Genomic DNA, 24496 nt, shown 5'->3' on the forward strand with positions numbered 1-24496 from the left:
GGGGGGGGTATGGTGGTGACTTGTGGTGGTGACTGTGGTGTAGTGATGATAGTGATGGTGACTTACTGGTATTGTGGTGATTTTATAGAGGTGGTGTATCGGTGACTGTGGTGTAGTGATGATAGTGATGGTGACTTACTGGTATAGTGGTGACTTGAGTGTTGTAGCGGTGATAACCTAATATTGTGATGATTATGATGATATTATAATGGTGATGATGGTGACTTAGAGTGTTGGTGATGATCTAGTGTGGTAGTGATGATCTAGTGTGGTAGTGATCCAGTTAAGGATGAGTCACCATCACCACCACTATCACCACCATCACTATCACCACCATCACCACCGCTCACGTGTACCTGCAGCTTCTATTACCAGATATTGCCTCCTAGTATTTCACGATGGCGGGCAAAAAATGGCCCATGGTCCACCCCTTGGGAAAAAAATGGCCCTTGGCTCGCGTTCCCCTTGTGTCTCACCTGTGTAGCGTGTTATGTATCATGGCCGTTTATGTAACGTGTTATGTATTATGGCCTATTATTTATTATAATTAGCGATTTGACGCCGTTATAAGAGTTCGCTATACTGATGCTTTTTTATTCACATGTAAATATCTGTATAAAATAATACCTTAAGAACTGTTTAAATTCAGGGAGTGTAGCCCATTGTTCTGGTGAAAGTGTTCGGGGATACATAGTGTGTACGACTTCAGGTGCACGGGCATACACACGGCAACCACACGGCATACACACGGCAAACCGCTTAGTCCCGTTGAGGCATATTCCCGTTACTGTGTAAGTTTGGATTAGGTGTATACTGTTGGTGTATACTGTTGGTGTATACTGTTGGTGTGTACTGTTGGTGTATACTGTTGGTGTATACTGTTGGTGTATACTGTTGGTATACTGTTGTGTACTGTTGGTGTATACTGTTGGTATACTGTTTGTGTACTTTGTGTATACTGTTTATACTGTTGGTGTATACTGTTGGTGTATACTGTTGGTGTATACTGTTGGTGTATACTGTTGGTGTGTACTGTTGGTGTATACTGTTGGTACTGTTGGTGTATACTGTTGGTGTATACTGTTGGTGTATACTGTTGGTACTGTTGGTGTATACTGTTGGTGTATACTGTTGGTGTACTGTTGGTGTATACTGTTGGTACTGTTGGTGTGTACTGTTGGTGTATACTGTTGGGTATACTGTTGGTGTGTACTGTTGGTGTATACTGTTGTGTATGTACTGTTGGTGTACTGTTGGTATACTGTTGGTGTATACTGTTGGTGTATATTTGTATACTGTTGGTGTATACTGTTGGTACTGTTGGTGTATACTGTTGGTGTATACTGTTGGTGTGTACTGTTGTGTATACTGTTGGTGTATACTGTTGTGTATACTGTTGGTGTATACTGTTGGTGTATACTGTTGGTGTATACTGTTGGTGTATACTGTTGTATACTTTTGTATACTGTTGGTGTATACTGTTGGTGTGTACTGTTGGTGTATATTGGTGTATACTGTTGGTGTACTGTTGGTATGCTGTTGGTGTATACTGTTGGTATACTGTTGTGTAATTGTTGGTGTATACTGTTGGTGTGTACTGTTGGTGTATACTGTTGGTGTATACTGTTGGTGTAGTACTGTTGGTGTATACTGTTGTGTAATTGTTGGTGTATACTGTTGGTGTATACTGTTGGTGTATACTGTTGGTGTATACTGTTGGTGTATACTGTTGGTGTATACTGTTGGTATACTGTTGGTGTATACTGTTGGTGTATACTGTTGGTGTATACTGTTGGTGTATACTGTTGGTGTGTACTGTTGGTGTGTACTGTTGGTGTATTCGTTGGTGTATACTGTTGGTGTATACTGTTGGTGTACTGTTGGTATACTGTTATACTGTTGGTGTATACTGTTGGTGTATACTGTTCTTATAATACACAAAGGCATGTTTGATTTACGTGTGTGTGTATGAAACAGCAGGTGTGTGTATGACAGGGTGTGTGGAGGCAACAGGTGTGTGAGGTAACATGGGTAATACAGGTGTGTGTAATAGTAGGTGTGTGTGTAGCAGGTGTGTGTGTTATATGAGGTTGAAGGTTGTGTGTAATGCAGTAGGTGTATAACGCATATGTAAACAGTGTGTGTGGCAGGGTGTGTGTCAACAGATGTGAGGTTGAAGGTGTGTATCAGTAGGTGCATACAGCAGGTATGTAAAGAGGTGTGTTATGTAGGTGTTATGGGAGACAGCAGGTGTGTGGGAGCAGTGTGTGAGGGTGTGGTAGGTCGTGTCTCCAGCCTTGTGTGTATTGACCTATCGTGTGTGTGTGTGTGTGTGTGTGTGTGTGTGTGTGTCAACTTGTGCATGCATGTATGTATTGTGTGTACGTGTCATTCTAGAGGACGGCAATAATACGTGTCCAGCGTGTGTATATACCAACATTATACGTACATGGGTATCTTCTGTGTGTACGTGTTTTTCTAGACAATCAAAGTACGTGTCAAATGTGGTGTACGTGTCTCCCTGGAGGTGTGTGTGTGTGTGTGTGTGTGTGTGTGTGTGTGTGTGTGTGTGTGTGTGTGTGTGGATCTAGGGCTTGGATTGAGTAACTTGCCATTGTCTTACTGAGGAAATAATGTTCTTGTGAAAGTCTATACGTGTGTGTGTGTGTGTGTGTGTGTGTGTGTGTGTGTGTGTGTGTGTGTGTGTGTGTGTTCGCATGTAAGTGTAATTCCTTGATAGCCTTGGGTGACAGTTTGTGAATAACAGCCTTGAGTGACAGGTTACAGTGACAGCCTATGATTGACAGCCTATAAGTGACAGCCTATGAGTAACAGCCTATGATTGACTGCCTATGAGTAACAGTCTATGAGTAACAGCCTATGAGTAACAGCCTATAAGTGACAGCCTATGAGTAACAGCCTATGAGTAACAGCCTATAAGTGACAGCCTATGAGTAACAGCCTATGAGTAACAGCCAATAAGTGACGCCTATGAGTAACAGCCTATAAGTGACAGCCTATGAGTAACAGCCTATGAGTAACAGCCAATAAGTGACAGCCTATGAGTAACAGCCTATAAGTGACAGCCTATGAGTAACAGCCTATGGGATACAACGGGTGACAGTGTGCAGCAGGAAGGAAAGACACAGACGACAATAACAGCTGGAGGGAGGAGACAGCACAGTACTGCCTCAGGTGTTGGTAATCAATGGAATGTGTCCAAACTACGCTGTTAGTGCATCCTGGTGTGGCCTTGAACTAGCTCCCTCCCTCCCTCCCTCCCTCCTCCTCCTCACACTCCTCCAGCTTTCTCCCTCCCCAAGCTTTCTCCTTCCCTCCCTCTCCTCTTCCGCCCTCCCAAACTCACTATTTCCGCTCTTACCTCCCTCCCTCCCCAACTCTCCTCCCTCCTCCCAACCTCCCTCCCTCCTCCCCAACTCACCCTCCCCCAACTCCTCCTCCCTCCTCCCAACTCACCCTCCTCCTCCCTCCCCAACTCACCCTCCCTCCCTCCCCAACTCTCCCTCCCCAACTCACCTCCCTCCCTCCCCAACTCACCCTCTCCCTCCCCCAACTCTCCCTCTCCCTCCCCCAACCTCCCTCCTCCCTCCCCAACTCACCCTCCCTCCCTCCCCAACTCTCCCTCTCTCCTCCCCAACTCCCTCCCTCCCCTCCCTCCCCAACCTCCCTCCCTCCCTCCCCAACTCTCCTCCTTCCCTCCCTCCCCAACTCACCCTCCCTCCCTCCCCAACTCACCCTCCTTCCCTTCCTCCCACCCCATCTCCTCCCTCCCCAATCCCACCCTCTCCTCCCAACTCTCCTCTCCCTCCCCAACCTCCTCTCCTCCCCAACTCACCCTCCCTCCCTCCCCAACTCTCTCTCCCTCCTCCCCAACTCACCCCTCTCCCTCCCCAACTCCCTCTCCCTCCCCAACTCACCCTCCCTCCCTCCCCAACTCACCTCCCTCCTCCCCAACTCTCCCTCCTCCCTCCCCCAACTCCCTCCTCCTCTCTCTCCTCCCCAACTCTTCTCCTCCTCCTCAACTCACCCTCCCTCCCTCCCCAACTCCTCCTCCCAACTCCACCCTCCCTCCTCCCCCAACTCCCCTCCTCCCCTCCCCCCCAACTCTCCCTCCCTCCTCCCCAACTCACCCTCCCCCTCCCCCTCCCCCCAACCTCCACCTCCCTCCCTCCCCCAACTCACCTCCCTCCCTCCCCCAACTCACCCTCCCTCCTCCCCCAACTCTCCTCCCTCCCTCCCCAACTCTCCCTCCCCAACTCACCCCTCTCTCCTCCCCAACTCCACCCTCCCTCCCCAACTCCCTCCCTCCCTCCTCCCCAACCTCCCCTCCCTCCCTCCCAACTCACCCTCCCTCCCTCCCCAACTCACCTCCCTCCCTCCCAACTCACCCTCCCTCCCCCTCCCCAACTCACCCTCCCTCCCTCCCCCAACTCTCCCTCCTCCCCTCCCCCCAACTCCCTCCCTCCCCTCCTCCCCAACTCACCCTCCTCCTCCCCAACTCACCCTCCCTCCTCCCCCAACTCTACCCTCCCTCCTCCCCAACTCACCTCCCCTCCCTCCCCAACTCACCCTCCCTCCCTCCCCAACTCTCCCTCCCTCCCCCAACTCACCCCTCCCTCCCTCCCCAACTCACCCTCCTCCCTCCTCTCAACTCACCCTCCCTCCCTCCCCAATCCTCTCTCCCTCCCAACTCACTCCTCCTCCTTCCCCAATCCTCCCTCCTCTCCCTCCCCAACTCTCCTCCCTCAACTCACCCTCCCTCCCTCCCCAACTCACTCCTCCCTCCCTCCCTCATCTCCCTCCCCAACTCACTCCCTCCCTCCCTCCCCAACTCACCCTCCTCCCTCCCCAACTCACTCCCTCCTCCTCCCCAACTCACTCCTCCCTCCCTCCCCAATCCTCCCTCCCCAACTCACCCTCCCTCCCTCCCCCAACTCACCCTCCTCCCTCCCCAACTCACCCTCCTCCCTCCCCCAACTCTCTCCCTCCCCTCCCCAACTCACCCTCCCTCCTCCCCAACTCTCCTCCCTGACCCAAACTAGTGTGGGTGGACAGGTAGGAAGGCAGGTACAGTGACCCAACCCTAGAGACAGGTGTAGCCACTGTCTTGCCTACCTCACCTCCATGTCTCTATCTATCTATCCATCTATCTATCTATCTATCTATCTATCTATCTACCTATTCATTCATCTATCTATCTATCTATCCTGTATGTATATCATTCATCCTACCGTTGAATTTGTATGTATGTCTGTTTATCTATCTGTATTCAGTAGTCGTTCATGTCATTCTACTTTTACACACACACACACACACACACCACCACTCACCACTCCCACCCACTCACCCACTCCACCCACTCCACTCCACCCACCCACCTACCCACCTCCTCCCAGATCTTTATCAGTGGGTCACAGAGTATCAGGTGTCAGGTCCCTTTCTGATCCTCGCTGGGACAATAGACGCACTGTGGGTCACCTGAAGATTAGTACCCCCAGCTTATTTCACCTGATAATTAAACACCCTAACGCAAACTTAGGGGGTAGGGTTAGGTTAGTTTTTTAGTGTTTGGTTAGTGTTTGGTTAGGTTTGGTTAGGTTAGGTAGGGTTAGGTGGTTTTGGTTAGTGTTTGGTTAGGTTTGGTTAGGTTAGGTTAGGTAGGTTAGTGTTTGGTTATCTTAGTGTTAGGTTTGGTTAGGTTAGGGTTAGGTTAGTGTTTGGTTTTTGTTGGTTTGGTTGGTTGGGTGTTGGTTAGTGTTTGGTTATCTTAGTGTTAGGTTTGGTTGGTGGTGTGTTAGGTTTGTTTGTTCTTGTGTTAGGTTTGGTTAGGTTAGGTAGTGTTGGGTTAGTGTTTGGTTATCTTAGTGTTGGGTTTGGTTAGGTTAGGCTAGTGTTAGGTTAGTGTTTGGTTATCTTAGTGTTAGGTTTGGTTGGGTTAGGGTAGTGTTAGGTTAGTGTTTGGTTTATCTTAGTGTTAGGTTTGGTTAGGTTGGGTAGTGTTAGGTTAGTGTTTGGTTTATCTTAGTGTTGGGTTTGGTTAGGTTAGGTAGTGTTAGGTTAGTGTTTGGTTATCTTAGTGTTAGGTTTGGTTAGGTTGGGTAGTGTTAGGTTAGTGTTTGGTTATCTTAGTGTTAGGTTTGGTTAGGTTAAGGTAGTGTTAGGTTAATGTTTGGTTATCTTAGTGTTAGGTTTGGTTGGGTTAGGGTAGTGTTAGGTTAGTGTTTGGTTATCTTAGTGTTAGGTTTGGTTGGGTTAGGGTAGTGTTAAGTTAGTGTTTGGTTATCTTAGTGTTAGGTTTGGTTGGGTTAGTGTTGGTGGTAGTGTTAGGTTAGTGTTGGTTATCTTAGTGTTAGGTTTGGTTAGGTTAGGGTAGTGTTAGGTTAGTGTTTGGTTATCTTAGTGTTAGGTTTGGTTAGGTTGGGGTAAGGTTAGGTTAGTGTTTGGTTATGTTGGTTGAGGTTTGGTTTGGTTTGGGTTGGGGTAGTGTTAGGTTAGTGTTTGGTTATCTTAGTGTTAGGTTTGGTTAGGTTAGGGTAGTGTTAGGTTGAGTGTTTGGTTATCTTTAGTGTTTAGGTTTGGTTAGGTTAGGGTAGTGTTAGGTTAGTGTTTGGTTATCTTGGTGTTAGGTTTGGTTAGGTTGGGAGTAGTGTTAGGTTAGTGTTTGGTTATCTTAGTGTTAGGTTTGGTTGGGTTAGGGTAGTGTTTGATTATTTGGTGTTAGGTTTGGTTAGGTTTGGATGTTGGGTTAGTGTTTGGTTATCTTAGTGTTAGGTTTGGTTAGGTTAGGTTGAGTGTTAGGTTAGTGTTTGGTTATCTTAGTGTTAGGTTTGGTTAGGTTTGGGGTTAGTTGTTAGGTTAGTGTTTGGTTATCTTAGTGTTAGGTTTGGTTAGGTTAGGTAGTGTTAGGTTGGTGTTTGGTTATCTTAGTGTTAGGTTTGGTTGGGTTGGGGTAGGTTAGGTTGTGTTTGGTTAGTGTTTGGTTAGTGTTTGGTTGGGTTTGGTTTGGTTAGGTTAGGTAGTGTTAGGTTAGTGTTTGGTTATCTTAGTGTTAGGTTTGGTTAGGTTGGTTAGTGTTTGGTTAGTGTTTGGTTATCTTAGTGTTAGGTTTGGTTTGGTTGGGTTAGGGTAGTGTTAGGTTAGTCTTTGGTTATCTTGGTGTTGTAGGTTTGGTTGGGTTAGGTTAGTGTTTGGTTGGTGTTTGGTTATCTTAGTGTTAGGTTTGGTTGGGTTAGGGTGGTGTTGGGTTAGTGTTTGGTTATCTTAGTGTTAGGTTTGGTTAGGTTAGGGTGAGTGTTAGGTTAGTTTTTGGTTATCTTAGTGTTAGGTTTGGTTGGGTTAGGGTAGTGTTTGGTTAGTGTTTGGTTATCTTAGTGTTAGGTTTGGTTGGGTTAGGTAGTGTTAGGTTAGTGTTTGGTTATCTTAGTGTTGGTTTTGTTAGGTTAGGGTAGTGTTAGGTTAGTGTTTGGTTATCTTAGTGTTAGGTTTGGTTAGGTTAGGGTAGTGTTAGGTTAGTGTTTGGTTATCTTGGTGTTAGGTTTGGTTGGGTTAGGGTAGTGTTAGGTTAGTGTTTGGTTATCTTAGTGTTAGGTTTGGTTAGGTTAGGGTAGTGTTAGGTTAGTGTTTGGTTATCTTAGTGTTAGGTTTGGTTGGGTTGGGGTAGAGGTTAGGTTAGTGTTTGGTTAGTGTTTGATTGTGTTTGGTTGGGTTTGGTTTGGTTAGGTTAGGGTAGTGTTAGGTTAGTGTTTGTATCTTAGTGTTAGGTTTGGTTAGGTTAGGGTAGTGTTAGGTTAGTGTTTGGTTATCTTAGTGTTAGGTTTGGTTGGGTTAGGTTAGTGTTTGGTTAGTGTTTGGTTATCTTAGTGTTAGGTTTGGTTGGTTAGGTTAGTGTTAGGTTAGTGTTTGGTTATCTTAGTGTTAGGTTTGGTTAGGTTAGTTAGTGTTGGTTAGTGTTTGGTTATCTTAGTGTTAGGTTTGGTTAGGTTAGGTTAGTGTTGAGTGTTGGTTATCTTAGTGTTAGGTTTGGTTAGGTTAGGGTAGTGTTAGGTTAATGTTTGGTCAGTTTAGTATTAGCCATTAGGTTAGATTAGGTTACTATTAAGTTAGTGTTAGGTTAGGTTAGTGTAGTGTTGGTGGTGTTTGGTTAAGGTAGTGTTAGGTTACCGTAAGGGCGTTTATCAGGTGAAATAAACAGGGATGTCTAGTCTTCTATACGATACAATAATGGCTGCTCATGTTAAACCAGTTCCTATACGGTGATGTCTTGGCCTACCACTGTGTCCTGGAGACTACATTAGGCTACTACTACCTTGTACCTGTTGTACTGTACTTCATTTCTCGTCTGATGTACAGTAGCTAAAACAACTATCTGTGCATACTTTGTGGGAAACAATATGAGACCATGGACGATAAATTTGGTATATGAGGGCTGTCACTAGTCACACGTAAAATTTCGGAGCATATCGGCCAACACCTGCACAGCTATTTAATTTATTTACTGTACATTAAATAGGGTTAAACTATCTGTACATGTAATGGAGCCCTCACATGTACTTTATTTACCCATGTGCTTATTGTACTTTACTGTACTTATCACCTTGACTTAAGTACAGTAACAACCTATCTATACAAAATTGTGTTGAAAAAATATGACATAACGGAGGGAATGATTTTGACAACGTACCGAGACAACAGGAGTGGCATGTAATAGTTCTTTCAGTGGCTGTACATTAAGTAAGGTTAAAACAGCGTCTTTTTTGTATTAAGGGCTTCACTAGTGTACTTTTGTGCTTTTTTACCTTCATCTACTTGTCATCTCGTCTCATGTCGTGGTATATTACCCTTAAGTAGACGATGCCAGATAATACCGAGTGTTCAGGGAATTTTGTCCATAACTGTACATGCTCTGGGTCCCATGTGTGTGTGTGTGTGTGTGTGTGTGTGTGTGTGTGTGTGTGTGTGTGTGTGTGTGTGTGTGTGTGTGTGTGTGTGTTACGTGATCGGTGTAGTCAAGTTATTATAGCATCGATAAGGAGGGAGTCAGTCGCTTTCATTGATAAGATATGTCACTGTTTGAGGTGTTATGTGTGAGTGAGTTGTGTGTGCCTCGAGCAGTGTGACGAGAGGCTACGTCCACACCTTAGCCTGTGGAGAGAGAGAGAGAGAGAGACAGAGAGAGAGAGAGAGAGAGAGAGGTTAGACTGGGTCCGGGTCACATACTTAACCTATTCAGTGTTAACGTGTCTGACAATGTAAGAAAATAAAAGGTTACATTTAGAAATCTGGCGAGACGTCCAGTTGAAAGTACAGCTCAGTTACCTGTTATGAGTCTTTCTGTTACCTGGGCAGTCCCTCCTGTTGTAGTGCCTTCAATGTATTGTATAGCTGACGTGTGGGGAGGGGGCTGTTGGGTGGGAATAAGAGGGTGTGGGAGTGTCGGGGTGTGTGTGGGTGGGGGGGTATTTGGGACTGAGGGTGTGTGGGGTGGTGTGGGACTGTGGAAGTGTGTATGGGACTGTGGGGGCTGTGTGTATTTGGCACTGTGGAGGGTGTGGGACTGTGGGGGGTGTGGGACTGGGGCTGTGTATATGTTGGCATTGTGGGCTGTTTATATGTTGGCACTGTGGGGCTGTTTACGTATATGTTGGCACTGTGGGGCTGTTTATATATGTTGGCACTGTGGGCGTGTGTGTGTGGGGGAGAATGCTTGTTTGTGGCTGTAGCTATGTGTGTGTGTGTGGGGTGGGAGGAGCAATTAGAACTGTAGGAATGTGTGTGTGGGTATCCATGAATGTGTAGGGCTATAGATGTGGGGATATTTCTGTGGGACTGTAAGCTATGGAACTATATGTGTGTGGTGGGGAGGGGGGGTGGATGATCCACGTCATATCATTCTTCCATCACAAACACACATTCCACCGACCTTCTACAGCCTTAGTGAAAAATAACACCGAGACAACACCATAGAAAACGGACATTGAAGTAAACATAACAAGGGGATACTTAACTGTCTTTGGGAACGTGTGTGGAAAAAATGTCCATTCACTTAATTATGGTTATCGTAGGCGGTTTATAAATTGAGTCATGTGAGATTTAAGCATCAGAGGTTATTTTACTTGATTTAAATACTCTCATGCCACCTGTGGGGGGTTAGATTAGGTTAGGGTACGTTAGGTTAGGTTAGGTTAGGTAAGGTAAGGTAAGGTAGGTTAGGTTTGATTTGGTTAAGAAAGATAGACAAACACAGATACACAACCAGACAGACAGACACAAACGTACAACCAGACAGACAGACAGACACAAACGTACAACCAGACAGACAGACAGACACAAACGTTCAAAAAGACAGACAGACACAAACGTACAACCAGACAGACAGACAGACACAAACGTACAACAGACAGACAGAAGAAAAAGTACAACCAGACAGACAGACAAACACAGATACACAACCAGACAGATGACAGACAGACACAAACGTACAACCAGACAGACAGACAGAACAAACGTACAACCAGACAGACAGACAGACACAAACGTACAACCAGACAGACAGACAGAACAAACGTACAACCAGAAGACAGACAGACACAAACGTACAACCAGACAGACAGACAGACACAAACGTACAACCAGAGAAGACAGACACAAACGTCAACCAGACAGACAGACGACACAACGTCAACAGAAGAGAACACAGATACAACCAGACAGACAGACAGACACAAACGTACAACCAGACAGACAGACAGACACAAACGTACAACCAGACAGACAGACCACCAATATATTCGAGCATAAGGTCAGAATCAACAGGTAAACAGACTTAATCAGTGTCCACCTTCCTTACCTCCAACACCTGCCGTACTGATGAAGACATGAAGATATTTGGCAATATTTTTTAGGCTTTGTCACACTGGCCGCCAGGGATCACATTAACTCGTGAGAAATGGAGTAAACCGGTTAAACTGGGTGTGTGTGTGTGTGTGTGTGTGTGTGTGTGTGTGTGTGTGTGTGTGTGTGTGTGTGTGTGTGTGTGTGTGTGCATCATTGTTTTCTCTTAATCACCTGACTGACTTAACTGAGAATGGTTTTCCCCCACAAGGGACTCTTTAACCCGTGATGTCTTTTGATTGGATCCCAGGTAACCTACATAGATGGTGGCTGAAGATAATAAACTTACCTGGCCTGTTTTTCGTCTCTCGGTGGGTGACTGGGAGGGAGTGGTGAGGAAGAGGGGGGTAGTGAGGGAAGGTGGTGAGGGTAAGGAGGTGGGTGAGTGGTGAGGGAAATGAGGGGTGAGGGTAATAAGGTAATAAGTCAGAGAGTGAATGAGGAATGAGTGATATAAGTCAGTAGTTAATGAGGGAATGAGTGAGGTGGTTGGGTGAAGGGATGGAAAGTATGAGGGAAATAAGGCATGAATGGGTGAGGTGGGAGTGATGGGATGGCGGATACGTGTGGGTCATTAGTGGATAATTAGGAAACGGAAATCCTCTCTGCTACAAGACCTGACCCGTGAGGCATACTGACTTTTGTTTGGCACGGAAACAAGCTTATTATTATATATATTTATTATTATTATTATTATTATTATTATTATTATTATTATTATTATTATTATTATTATTATTATATATTATATTATATATTATTGTTGTTGTTGTTGTTATTGTGATTATTATATATTATTATTATTATTATTACTATTATTATTATTATTATTATTATTATTTATTATTATTATTTTTTTATTATTTTTTATTATTATTATTATTATTATTATTATTTTGATTACTGTTGTTGGTTGTTTGTTTTTATTTGATTGTTTATCATCTGTTGATTGGCTTGATTTATGTGTTGTTATCGTTGTTGTTGTCGTCGGTTTTCGTCGTTGCTTGCTGGTTGTTGCTGCTGTTGGTCATTTCGTTGGTTGTTGGTTGCTGTCGGGTTGGTTGCTGTTGCTTGCTCGGTCGTTGCTGTTTTGCTTGTTGCTGGTTGTTGTTGCCTGTTGTTGTTGCTGTTTGTTTGTTGGTTGTTGGTTTGCTTGTTTGTCATTTGGCTGGGTTGTTTGCTCGTTGTTGGCTGTTTGGCTGTTGTGCTGTCTGTTGGCTTGTTGCTGTTGCTTGTGCTGTTGTGGCCGTTTGGTCGTTTGCTGGTTGCTGCTTGTCGGGTTGTTGTCGTTGTTGTTGCTGCTTGTTGTGTTGTTATTGTTGGTTGTTGGGTTGGGTTGTCAGTTGCTTGTTGTTGTTGTCGTTTTCTGCTTTGTTGCTCTTGTTGTTGCTGTTGTTGGGTTGTTGTTTGCTATTCTTCATTCTTCACCACTGCTCACCACCGCTCACACTCCCCACCGTCACCATCACACTCATCACCATCATCACCGTCGTCGTCCACCATCACTGGCTTACTGTTCTCCCCACTGATCATCATCACATCATCACCATCACCACCACTGCCGTCACTGCCTGACTGCTCACCACCACCATCACCATCACCACCACCACTGCCTGTCGGCTGCCTGCCCCCCCACAGCCCCACCACTACCATCTCACCATCACCACCACCGTCACTGCCTGTCACTGCCTGTCAGTTCATCTCACTGCCACCATTATCACTATCATCACACCACCATTTATTATTATTATTATTATTATTGTTGTTGTTATTGTTATTGTTATTGTTATTATTTATTATTATTATTTATTATTATTATTTTATTGTTATTATTATTATTATTATTATTATTATTATTATTATTATTATGTTATTATTATTTTATTTTCATTTTATTTTATTTTATTTTTATTTTTGTTTTATTATTATTATTTATATTATTATTATTTATTATTATATATTATTATTATTATTATTGTTATTATTATTATTATTATTGTTATTATCGTTATTATTATCGTTATTATTATTGTTATTATTATTGTTATTATTATCGTTAGTATGTTTATTGTTTTTTACTCTTATTGTTATTTCACTATAAAATGATATATATAGTTACAATAATAGTACAGATAAATAATAATAATAATAATAATAATAATGACAATAATAATAATAATAAATCTTGTTTCTTTGTTCCGGATTTAATCTTTTTTCGTTCGTGAGTGAATCCGCTTCCACGTTAATAGCAATTCTTTATTATTTTCGTGAGTTAATTACCTGGTTCTGTAGTGAGGAAACAGTAGTTGTGTGACGCTAATATTATCGTGTATTACAGCTGTTGAAACACATTATGGGCGGAGAGTGTAATGAAGTGACCTTAGTACTGTACTCTGGTATAAGTGTACTGTCAAAGTGGATGTGATTCTTCGTGGAAGTTTTTTAATACCATTGTTGATGTTTGAGAATTTGTTTATGTCAGTGGTATTTTAGACGAGAATTTAATATTAAAAGAAATCCAAAATATCAACAGAATACTCTAGAAAAGTTTGATATGTGAGAACCTTGATGTCGCTCTCAGTGAAGAATAATAAAATAAATATAAACTCCAGTGTGTCATGAGAGTGAGCATAAAGTGTGTGGTGTTCCCATAAGTGTTCCTTTAAGTGTGAGTGAACTCTTCTTGATAAAGTCTTCAAGTGGATAAGTGGACGTGTTTTAAGATGCCAGCACCTGAACACGAGCGACGCTACAGAGTGGGTGAGTTACAACGGTGGTGCAGTAACAAGTTGATTTTCAGAATGATTTATTTGTTTTTGTATTTTATAGTGTTCTAAAGACCTGATATTGTATTTTAGGATGTATTTTCATAATTTATATATATTCTATTCATTTAAATTACGTATTGTGCATGAGCATTGTGTATTTTTGGCTACTATTCACATATACTTCACTTCTAGCGAGGTTCATCCTTTAAACTGCTAGAGCTCAGTTTTTCTTTTTCATGGTGAGAAAATACCCATTTTCTCTTATTTTATTTATATATGAATTAATATCAGAATGTGTTAAAATGTTTTCCATTATTTTATTAATTCCCTCACTACAACGAGTCTTATATGATATATTTAGGTAAGGATCACCGATAGTATTTACTGATGGAATACAGTTCGGAAATAGATTTTTTTTTTGCATATTTCAGTCTTACTTCACCTGTACTGTGTTGGTACAATACAGACTGTATCCTAGTGTATGTGTGTTGTTGTGTCATTGTATGAGTGTTAATTTACTGTATTTTATTGATTGTATGGATTGTTCCTTGATTTACTGATTGTTACTGTTGTGTGTTTGACGTGTTCCTTGATTCACTGATTAGTACTGTTGTGTGTTTGAGTCTGATTCACTGATTGTTACTGTTGTGTGTTTGACGTGTTCCTTGATTCACTGATTGTTACTGTTGTGTGTGACGTGTTCCTGATTCACTGATTGTTACTGTTGTGTGTTTGACGTGTTCTTGATTCACTGATTAGACTGTTGTGTGTTTGACGTCTCTTGATTCACTGATTGTTACTGTAGGTTTGACGTGTTCCTTGATTCACTGATTGTTACTGTTGGTGTTTGACGTGTTCTTGATTCACTGATTGTTACTGTTGTGTGTTTGACGTGTTCCTTGATTCACTGATTAGTACTGTTGTGTGTTTGACGTGTTCTTGATTCACTGATTGTTACTGTTGTGTGTTTGACGTGTTCCTGATTCACTGATTGTTAGTTGTATTGATGTGATACTGATTGTTACTGTTGTGTGTTTGACGTGTTCCTTGATTCACTGATTAGTACTGTTGTGTGTTTGACGTGCTCCTTGATTCACTGATTGTTACTGTTGTGTGTTTGACGTGTTCCTTGATTCACTGATTGTTACTGTTGTGTGTTTGATGTGTTGCTTGATTCACTGATTGTTACTGTTGTGTGTTTGACGTGCTCCTTGATTCACTAATTAGTACTGTTGTGTGTTTGATGTGTTCCTTTATTCACTGATTGTTACTGACGCATTTTTCTTGTTGTTGTACAGGCGAGGGTGGCGGGGAGAAGCAGCCATTCCTCGGGGGGGTGGAGCCAGTGCGTCTCACCCCCTCCTGGGAGAACACCAACCTGCCGAAGGAGGAACTCAACTTCAAGAATGTTAACACCTTCGAGACGTTTGAGGTCGATATGGAGCCTCCCAGGGATAGGTGAGTTAATTTAATGTTCCTTGTGTCGTAAAGTTAATGTCTGTTTGTCGTGTAGTTGGGTGAGTGTGTGTGTTATTGATATTATTCCGCTACTATTGGACTTTAGGATTGCTCTTCGTCAGCTGTTAAAGCCAGCCAGCCAGTCGTCTGTCTGTCTGTCTGTCTGGCCAAATACCCGTACAGATAACAATTATATGTAAATAAATTGAGATAATTTCAACAAGAAGATTAACTACCTTTAATATTTTCTTTTAATTTAAAATAGTCGACTGCCGGCCATTTTGGACTTAAAATACACCACGATATATATATTTTTTTATAGACAGTTAAGGAATTTTACACACCTTAATTACTGTTTCCTTGTAGTATTAAATATGATAGATCATTACTGGAACCACTGTGAGACTTATTCTTGTTGAGTCTTTTTTTTTTTCAATTGTTTATTCCTTGATAGAGGAAGCGGGATCCTAGTGCTGTCACTAGGTACCCCTGTACAATGACACCAGAAGCATCTGGCAAGTGTCACAAGTATATACAGTATAAATATTATAAAGGGGCTTACTAAAGCCTAAGGAAGGAAGGATATTCCTTAACACATAATCAATATTATTTACATAATATCTGGCCAGTATGGGGAGGATCATCGTCTCCGTCAGTCGGAGTGGTGGTCCAGCAGGCGTCACGGAAGCGTTGTGTGTGGGGACATCTTAGGAGGTAGTGGATAAGGGTGTGCGGCTGTCGGTCTTCTGTATAATGCACAAGAGCGTTGCTCAGGGGATGCGGGGATACCAATCTCCTGCCAAAGTCATACCACGATGATACGATAGTCTTATTGTTGTTAGTTGAGTCTTATTGTTGTTTGTTGCGTCTTATTGTTGTTAGTTGATTCTATTGTTGTTAGTTGAGTCTTATTGTTGTTAGTTGAGTCTTATTGTTGTTTGTTGAGTCTATTGTTGTTTGTTGAGTCTTATTGTTGTTGTTGAGTCTTATTGTTGTTTGTTGCGTCTTATTGTTGTTAGTTGAGTCTTATTGTTGTTTGTTGCGTCTTATTGTTGTTAGTTGTTTTATTGTTGTTAGTTGAGTCTTATTGTTGTTAGTTGAGTCTTATTGTTGTTTGTTGAGTCTTATTGTTGTTAGTTGATTTTATTGTTGTTAGTTGAGTCTTATTGTTGTTGAGTCTTATTGTTGTTTGTTGTTTGAGTCTTATTGTTGTTTGTTGGTCTTATTGTTGTTAGTTGAGTCTTATTGTTGTTAGTTGAGTCTTTATTGTTGTTAGTTGAGTCTTATTGTTGTTAGTTGAGTCTTATTGTTTTGTTGAGTCTTATTGTTGTTTGCATTGTTGTTAGTTGATTCTTATTGTTGTTAGTGAGTCTTATTGTTGTTTGTTGTTGAGTCTTATTGTTGTTAGTTGAGTCTTATTGTTGTTAGTTGAGTCTTATTGTTGTTAGTTGAGTCTTATTGTTGTTAGTTGAGTCTTATTGTTGTTAGTTGAGTCTTATTGTTGTTAGTTGAGTCTTATTGTTGTTTGTTGATCTTATTGTTGTTAGTTGAGTCTTATTGTTGTTGTTGAGTCTTGGTATTGTTGTTAGTTGAGTCTATTGTTGTTAGTTGAGTCTTATTGTTGTTAGTTGAGTCTTATTGTTGTTAGTTGAGTCTTATTGTTGTTTGTTGAGTCTATTGTTGTTAGTTGAGTCTTATTGTTGTTAGTTGAGTCTTATTGTTGTTAGTTGGAGTCTTATTGTTGTTAGTTGAGTCTTATTGTTGTTAGTTGAGTCTTATTGTTGTTAGTTGGTCTTATTGTTGTTGTTGAGTCTTGTTTGTTGAGTCTTATTGTTGTTTGTTGAGTCTTATTGTTGTTTGTTGAGTCTTATTGTTGTTTGTTGAGTCTTATTGTTGTTAGTTGAGTCTTATTGTTGTTAGTTGAGTCTTATTGTTGTTAGTTGAGTCTTATTGTTGTTTGTTGAGTCTTATTGTTGTTAGTTGAGTCTTATTGTTGTTAGTTGAGTCTTATTGTCTTTTATTGTTGTTAGTTGAGTCTTATTGTTGTTAGTTGGTCTTATTGTTGTTTTGAGTCTTATTGTTGTTGTTTGTTGAGTCTTATTGTAGTTTGTTGAGTCTATTGTTGTTAGTTGAGTCTTATTGTTGTTAGTTGAGTCTTATTGTTGTTAGTTGAGTCTTATTGTTGTTTGTTGAGTCTTATTGTTGTTAGTTGAGTCTATTGTTGTTAGTTGAGTCTTATTGTTGTTTGTTGAGTCTTATTGTTGTTAGTTGAGTCTTATTGTTGTTTGTTGAGTCTATTGTTGTTAGTTGAGTCTTATTGTTGTTAGTTGAGTCTTATTGTTGTTAGTTGAGTCTATTGTTGTTAGTTGAGTCTTATTGTTGTTAGTTGAGTCTTATTGTTGTTTGTTGGAGTCTTATTGTTGTTTGTTGAGTCTATTGTAGTTTGTTGAGTCTTATTGTTGTTTGTTGAGTCTTATTGTTGTTAGTTGAGTCTTTGTTGTTAGTTGAGTCTTATTGTTGTTAGTTGAGTCTTATTGTTGTTTGTTGAGTCTTATTGTTGTTAGTTGAGTCTTATTGTTGTTTGTTGAGTCTTATTGTTGTTTGTTGAGTCTTATTGTTTGTTGAGTCTTATTGTTGTTTGTTGAGTCTTATTGTTGTTTGTTGAGTCTTATTGTTGTTTGTTGAGTCTTATTGTTGTTTGTTGGAGTCTTTTATTGTTGTTTATTGAGTCTTGTTGTTTGTTGAGTCTTATTGTTGTTTGTTGAGTCTTATTGTTGTTTGTTGAGTCTTATTGTTGTTAGTTGAGTCTTATTGTTGTTAGTTGAGTCTTATTGTTGTTACTTGAGTCTTATTGTTGTTAGTTGAGCTTATTGTTGTTTGTTGAGTCTTATTGTTTGTTGAGTCTTATTGTTGTTAGTTGAGTCTTATTGTTGTTAGTTGAGTCTTATTGTTGTTTGTTGAGTCTTATTGTTGTTTGTTGAGTCTTTATTGTTTGTTGAGTCTTATTGTTGTTTGTTGAGTCTATTGTTGTTTGTTGAGTCTTATTGTTGTTTGTTGAGTCTTATTGTTGTTAGTTGAGTCTTATTGTTGTTTGTTGAGTCTTATTGTTGTTTGTTGAGTCTTATTGTTGTTTGTTGAGTCTTATTGTTGTTTGTTGAGTCTATTGTTGTTTGTTGAGTCTTATTGTTGTTTGTTGAGTCTTATTGTTGTTGAGTCTTATTGTTGTTTGTTGAGTCTTATTGTTGTTTGTTGAGTCTTATTGTTGTTTGTTGAGTCTTATTGTTGTTTGTTGAGTCTTATTGTTTGTTGAGTCTTATTGTTTGTTGAGTCTATTGTTGTTTGTTATTTGAGTTTTTATTGTTGTTTGTTGAGTCTTATTGTTGTTGTAGAGTCTTATTGTTGTTTGTTGAGTCTTATTGTTGTTTGTTGCGTCTTATTGTTGTTTGTTGGTCTTATTGTTGTTTGTTGAGTCTTATTGTTGTTTGTTGAGTCTTATTGTTGTTTGTTGAGTCTTATTGTTGTGTTGTTTGTTTGTTGAGTCTTATTGTTGTTTGTTGAGTCTTATTGTTGTTTGTTGAGTCTTATTGTTGTTTGTTGAGTCTTATTGTTGTTTGTTAGCATTGTTGTTTGTTGAGTCTTATTGTTGTTTGTTGCGTCTTATTGTTGTTTGTTGAGTCTTATTGTTGTTTGTTGAGTCTTTATTGTTGTTTGTTGAGTCTTATTGTTGTTTGTTGAGTCTTATTGTTGTTTGTTGAGTCTTATTGTTGTTTGTTGAGTCTTTATTGTTGTTTGTTGAGTCTTATTGTTGTTTGTTGAGTCTTTTGTTGTTTGTTGAGTCTTATTGTTGTTTGTTGAGTCTTATTGTTGTTTGTTGAGTCTTATTGTTGTTTGTTGAGTCTTATTGTTGTTTGTTGAGTCTTATTGTTGTTTGTTGAGTCTTATTGTTGTTTGTTGAGTCTTATTGTTGTTTGTTGAGTCTTATTGTTGTTTGTTGAGTCTTATTGTTGTTTGTTGAGTCTTATTGTTGTTTGTTGAGTCTTATTGTTGTTTGTTGAGTCTTATTGTTGTTTGTTGAGTCTATTGTTGTTTGTTGAGTCTTATTGTTGTTTGTTGAGTCTTATTGTTGTTTATTGAGTCTATTGTTGTTTTTTGTTGAGTCTTATTGTTGTTTGTTGAGTCTTATTGTTGTTTGTTGAGTCTTATTGTTGTTTGTTTGAGTCTTATTGTTGTTTGTTGAGTCTTATGTTGTTACTTGAGTCTTATTGTTGTTTGTTGAGTCTTATTGTTGTTTGTTGAGTCTTATTGTTGGTTGAGTCTTTATTGTAGTTTGTTGAGTCTTATTGTTGTTTGTTGAGTCTTATTGTAGTTTGTTGAGTCTTATTGTTTGTTGAGTCTTATTGTTGTTTGTTGAGTCTTATTGTTGTTTGTTGAGTCTTATTGTTGTTTGTTGAGTCTTAATTATTGTTTTGTTCACTTTTGAAGAATTTGTATTTAAATGAGGAAACAGACTTTGATTTATTGGTAGATAGACAATATGTAGATAGACAAGTAGATAGATAGACAGATAGATAGATAGACAGATATATAGATAGATAGATAGATTGACAGATAGATAGATAGATAGATAGATTGACAGATAAATAGACACATAGATAGATAGATAGATGGACAGATGGATTGACAGATAGATAGACAGATATAATTGTTGTTGTGTGTGGTTGTGTGTTGTGTTTGTGGATAGGTTGACAGAGAGATAGACAGATAGATAGACAGATAGACAGATAGATAGGTATATAATGTTCTTCTCTGTTCATGTTATTTTCGTGAACTGTTCTTGTTGCTAGGTCCTATGTCCTGGCTGCTAGGTGTTGCCCTTATCCATGTCTGCGTCATCACAGCCCTTATCCAGGCCCTCATCCTTCCCCCACACCTCCAGTTTTACCCACGCCCTCAGCCCCACTGTCGCCCCAGCCCCTACCGTCGCCACCAGCCCTACCCACGCTCTCTCTTTACCTTCACCCTTTCCTTCTCTCACTCTATCTCTCACACCATCCCTTTCCTTTCTTCCCCTTCTCTCACCTTCCTCCTTTTAATCCTTTCTTCCTTTCCCACCTTCACCATTCTCTTCCCTACCCCCTGCCCCCTCCCTCCCTCCTCCCTCCCTCCCTCCTAGACTACTACTGAGTCTAGGAGGATGGCGGCTAGTACAAACAGCTAACTCTTCCCCAGCGGTGACGTCAAGAGGTGGGATTTACTTACTGGCAGGGAAGAACTACTACTAGCAGGGAAGAACTACTACTAGTAGGGAAGAACTACTACTATTGGCAGGGAACTACTACTACTGGCAGGGAGTGAACTACTACTAGCAGGAAGAACTACTACTAGTAGGGAAGATTTGGCGATGAAGCAGGGAAGAACCATTACTACTACTGGCAGGGGAGGAACTACTACCAGCAGGAAGAACTACTAGCAGGGAAGAACTACTACCAGCAGGGAAGAACTACTACTAGTAGGAATTACTAATAGCAGGAAGAACTACTACTAGCAGTGAAGAACTACTACTACTATCAGCTGGCAGGAAGAACTATTACTAGCAGGAAGCTACTACTGTCAGGGGAAGAACTGCTACTACTGTCAGGGAAGAACTACTACTACTACTGTCAGGGAAGAACTACTACTACTGGCAGGGAAGAATCATACTACTGTCAGAAGAACTACTACTACTGGCAGGAAGAACTGTTACTACTGTCAGGGAAGAACTACTACGGCAGGGAAGAACTACTACTACTGTCAGAGAATTACTTACTACTGTCAGGAAGAACTACTACTGGCAGGAACACAACTACTCCTGGCAGGGAACAACTACTACTACTGTCAGGAAGAACTACTACTGGAAGAACTACTACTACTGGCAGGGAAGAACTACTACTACTGGTCAGGAAAGAACTACTACTGGCAGGAAGAACTACTACTACTCTCAGGGAAGAACTACTACTACTGGCAGGAAGAACTACTACTGTATCACTGGCAGGAAGAACTACTACTGTACTACTGGCGAAGAACTACTACTACTACTGGCAGGAAGAACTACTACTGTACTACTGGCAGGAAGAACTACTACTACTGACAGGGAAAAACTACTACTACTGACAGGGAAGAACTACTACTGTCAGGGAAGAACTACTAGTACTGTCAGGGAAGAACTACTACTACTGCCAGGGAAGAACTACTACTACTACTGTCAGGGAAGAACTACTACTACTGTCAGGAAGAACTACTACTACTGTCAGAAGAACTACTACTGTAGGAAGAACTACTACTACTGGCAGGAAGAATCTGCTACTACTGTCAGGGAAGAACTGCTACTACTGTCAGAAGAACTACTACTACTGGCAGGAAGAACTACTACTACTGTCAGGGATATCACTACTCAGGGAAGAACTACTACTATTGGCAGGAAGAACTACTTACTGTACTACTGGCAGGAAGAACTACTTACTGTACTACTGGCAGGGAAGAACTACTACTACTGATCTCCCTCCCTCCCTTCAATCCTTCTTTTCCTCTTACCTTTTCACCCTTCCTCTCTCACTCTATCTCTCTTACCTTTCACCCTTCCCTTTCTCACTTATCCCTCTCACACCATCCCCTTCCCTTTCTGCCTCTCTCTCTCTCACCTTCCTCATTTTAATCCTTCTTCCCTCCCACTCCCTCCTACTATCCCTCCCTACCCCCTGCCCCCCTCCCTCCCTCCCTCCCTCCCTCCTCCCTCCCTCCCAGACTACTACTGAGTCCCAGGAGGATGCATGAAGCTTTAGTACAAACAGGCTAACCTCTTCCCAGCGGTGACGCCAGAGGTGGGATTTACTTACTGGTGCAGGGAAGAATCCACTACTTAGGAAAGTAAACTGCAATACTTAGTAGGAAGAACTACTACTATTGGCAGGAACTACTATTACTACTGGCAGGAGGAACTACTAGCAGGAAGAACTACTACTAGCAGGGAAGAACTACTACTAGCAGGGAAGAACTACTACTACTACTGGCAGGAGGAACTACTACTAGTGGTGTTGAACTACTTAGCAGGGAAGAAATCCTACTACTAGCAGGAAGAACTACTACTAGCAGGAAGAACTACTACCAGCAGGGAAGAACTACTACTACTACTGGCAGGAAGAACTACTACTAGCAGGGAAGAACTACTATTGGCAGGGAAGAACTACTACTACTGTCAGGGAAGAACTACTACTACTGGCAGGAAGAACTACTACTACTGTCAGGGAAGAACTACTACTACTGGCAGGGAAGAACTACTACTACTGTCAGGAAGAACTACTACTACTGGCATGTGAAGAACCATACTACTGTCAGGAAGAACTACTACTACTGTCAGGAAGAATCAAGTACTACTGTCAGGGAAGAACTACTACTACTGTCAGGAAGAACTACTACTACCGCTAGGAAGAACTGGTTACTACTGTCAGGGAAGAACTACTACTACTGCTCAGGGAAGAACTGCTACTACTGTCAGGGAAGAACTACTACTACTACTGTCAGGGAAGAACTACTACTACTGGCAGGAAGAACTGCTACTACTGTCAGGGAAGAACTACTACTACTGGCAGGAAGAACTGCTACTACTGTCAGGAAATAGAACTACTACTACTGGCAGGGAAGAATCCACTACTACTGTCAGAGCAGAACTACTACTACTATCAGAAGAACTACTGGCAGGAACAACAACTACCCTGGCAGGGAACAACTACTACTACTGTCAGGAAGAACTACTACTACTGTCAGGTAAAAGAACTACTACTACTGGCAGGAAGAACTACTACTACTGTCAGGGAAGAACTACTACTACTGGCGGTGGGAAGAACTACTACTACCTCAGGGAAGAACTACTACTACTGGCAGGGAAGAACTACTACTGTACTACTGGCAGGAAGAACTACCACTGTACTCATACTGGCAGTGAAGAACTACTACCACTACTGGCAGGAAGAACTACTACCGTACTACTGGCAGGGAAGAACTACTACTACTGACAGGAAAAACTACTACTACTGACAGGGAAGAACTACTACTGCTTGTGAAGAACTACTAGTACTGTCAGGAAGAACTAATACCACAAGAAGAACTACTACTACTACTAGTCAGGGAAGAACTACTACTACTAAGTCAGGGAAGAACTACTACTACTGTCAGGGAAGAACTACTACTACTGGCAGGAAGAACTACTACTACTGGCAGGAAGAACTGCTACTACCGTCAGGGAAGAACTGCCACTACTGTCAGGAAGAACTAATACTACTGGCAGGGAAGAACTACTACTACTGGGTCAGGGATACTAATACTACCTCAGGAAGAACTACTACTACTGGCAGGAAGAACTACTACCGTACTATCATAGGAAGAACTACTACCGTACTACTGGCAGGAAGAACTACTACTACTGACAAGGAAGAACTACTACTACTGACAAGGAAGAACTACTACTGTCAGGTAAAGAACTACTACTGTCAGGGAAGAACTAATACTACTACTGTCAGGAAGAACTACTACTACTGTCAGGAAGAACTACTACTACTGTCAGGAAGAACCAATACTCCTGGCAGGGAAGAACTACTACTACTAAGTCAGGAAGAACTACTACTACTGTCAGGAAGAACTACTACTGTCAGGAAGAACTAATACTACTGGTAGGAAGAACTACTACTCCTGGCAGGGAAGAACTACTACTACTGGAGTAGGAAGAACTACTACTACTGTCAGGAAGAACTACTACTACTGTCAGGAAGAACTTCTACTGCTCGTGGAAGAACTACTACTACTGGTGGTGTAAAGAACTACTTACTGTACTACTGGTAGGGAAATAACTACTACTGTACTACTGGTGCAGGAAAAACTACTACTACTGACAGGAAAACTACTACTACGCCTAGGAAGGTAAATACTGGCAGGATGTTATGTGGTCGTTTCTGTGTTAGGTCATCTTGTTTAAGTACTTTTAAAGTTTACCCAGCATTAGACGCCCCCAAGCCGGTTTTCGCCAAATGATAAATGAACATCTTTAAATTTATCCCACCCAAACTAAAACTTATTTTTAACTTAATCCCAATCCTAATCTATTTTAATTTACTTATTCCACACTCTAACCTATTCTAATCTAACTTAACTTAATATAGCTAAACTCTAACCTAGTCTAAAAACATTGGGATGTGTGAAATCTAGTGATACATATTTGTTCAGGTTTATGTTCAAAGGGTTAGGTTAATTTTGGTTAGGTAGTTAGGTTAGGTTAGGTTAGGATTAATAGGTTAGGTTAGGTTAGGTTGTGATAGGTAAGTTACTTTAGG

General features: G+C 41.2%; 1 long non-coding RNA gene across 1 annotated transcript; it reads left to right on the forward strand.

Annotated features, from left to right (window-relative positions):
* The first annotated feature begins 2314 nt into the window (after positions 1-2314).
* LOC121857133 lies at positions 2315-15138 on the forward strand. Its single transcript, XR_006087117.1, has 3 exons — positions 2315-2326; positions 13250-13671; positions 14978-15138. It is a non-coding gene; the product is annotated as an uncharacterized LOC121857133 (long non-coding RNA).
* The last annotated feature ends 9358 nt before the right edge of the window (positions 15139-24496 follow it).

The sequence above is a fragment of the Homarus americanus genome, unplaced genomic scaffold (assembly GCF_018991925.1).
Source record: "Homarus americanus isolate GMGI-L3 unplaced genomic scaffold, GMGI_Hamer_2.0 scaffold20465, whole genome shotgun sequence".
Classification (NCBI taxonomy): Eukaryota; Metazoa; Arthropoda; class Malacostraca; order Decapoda; family Nephropidae; genus Homarus; species Homarus americanus.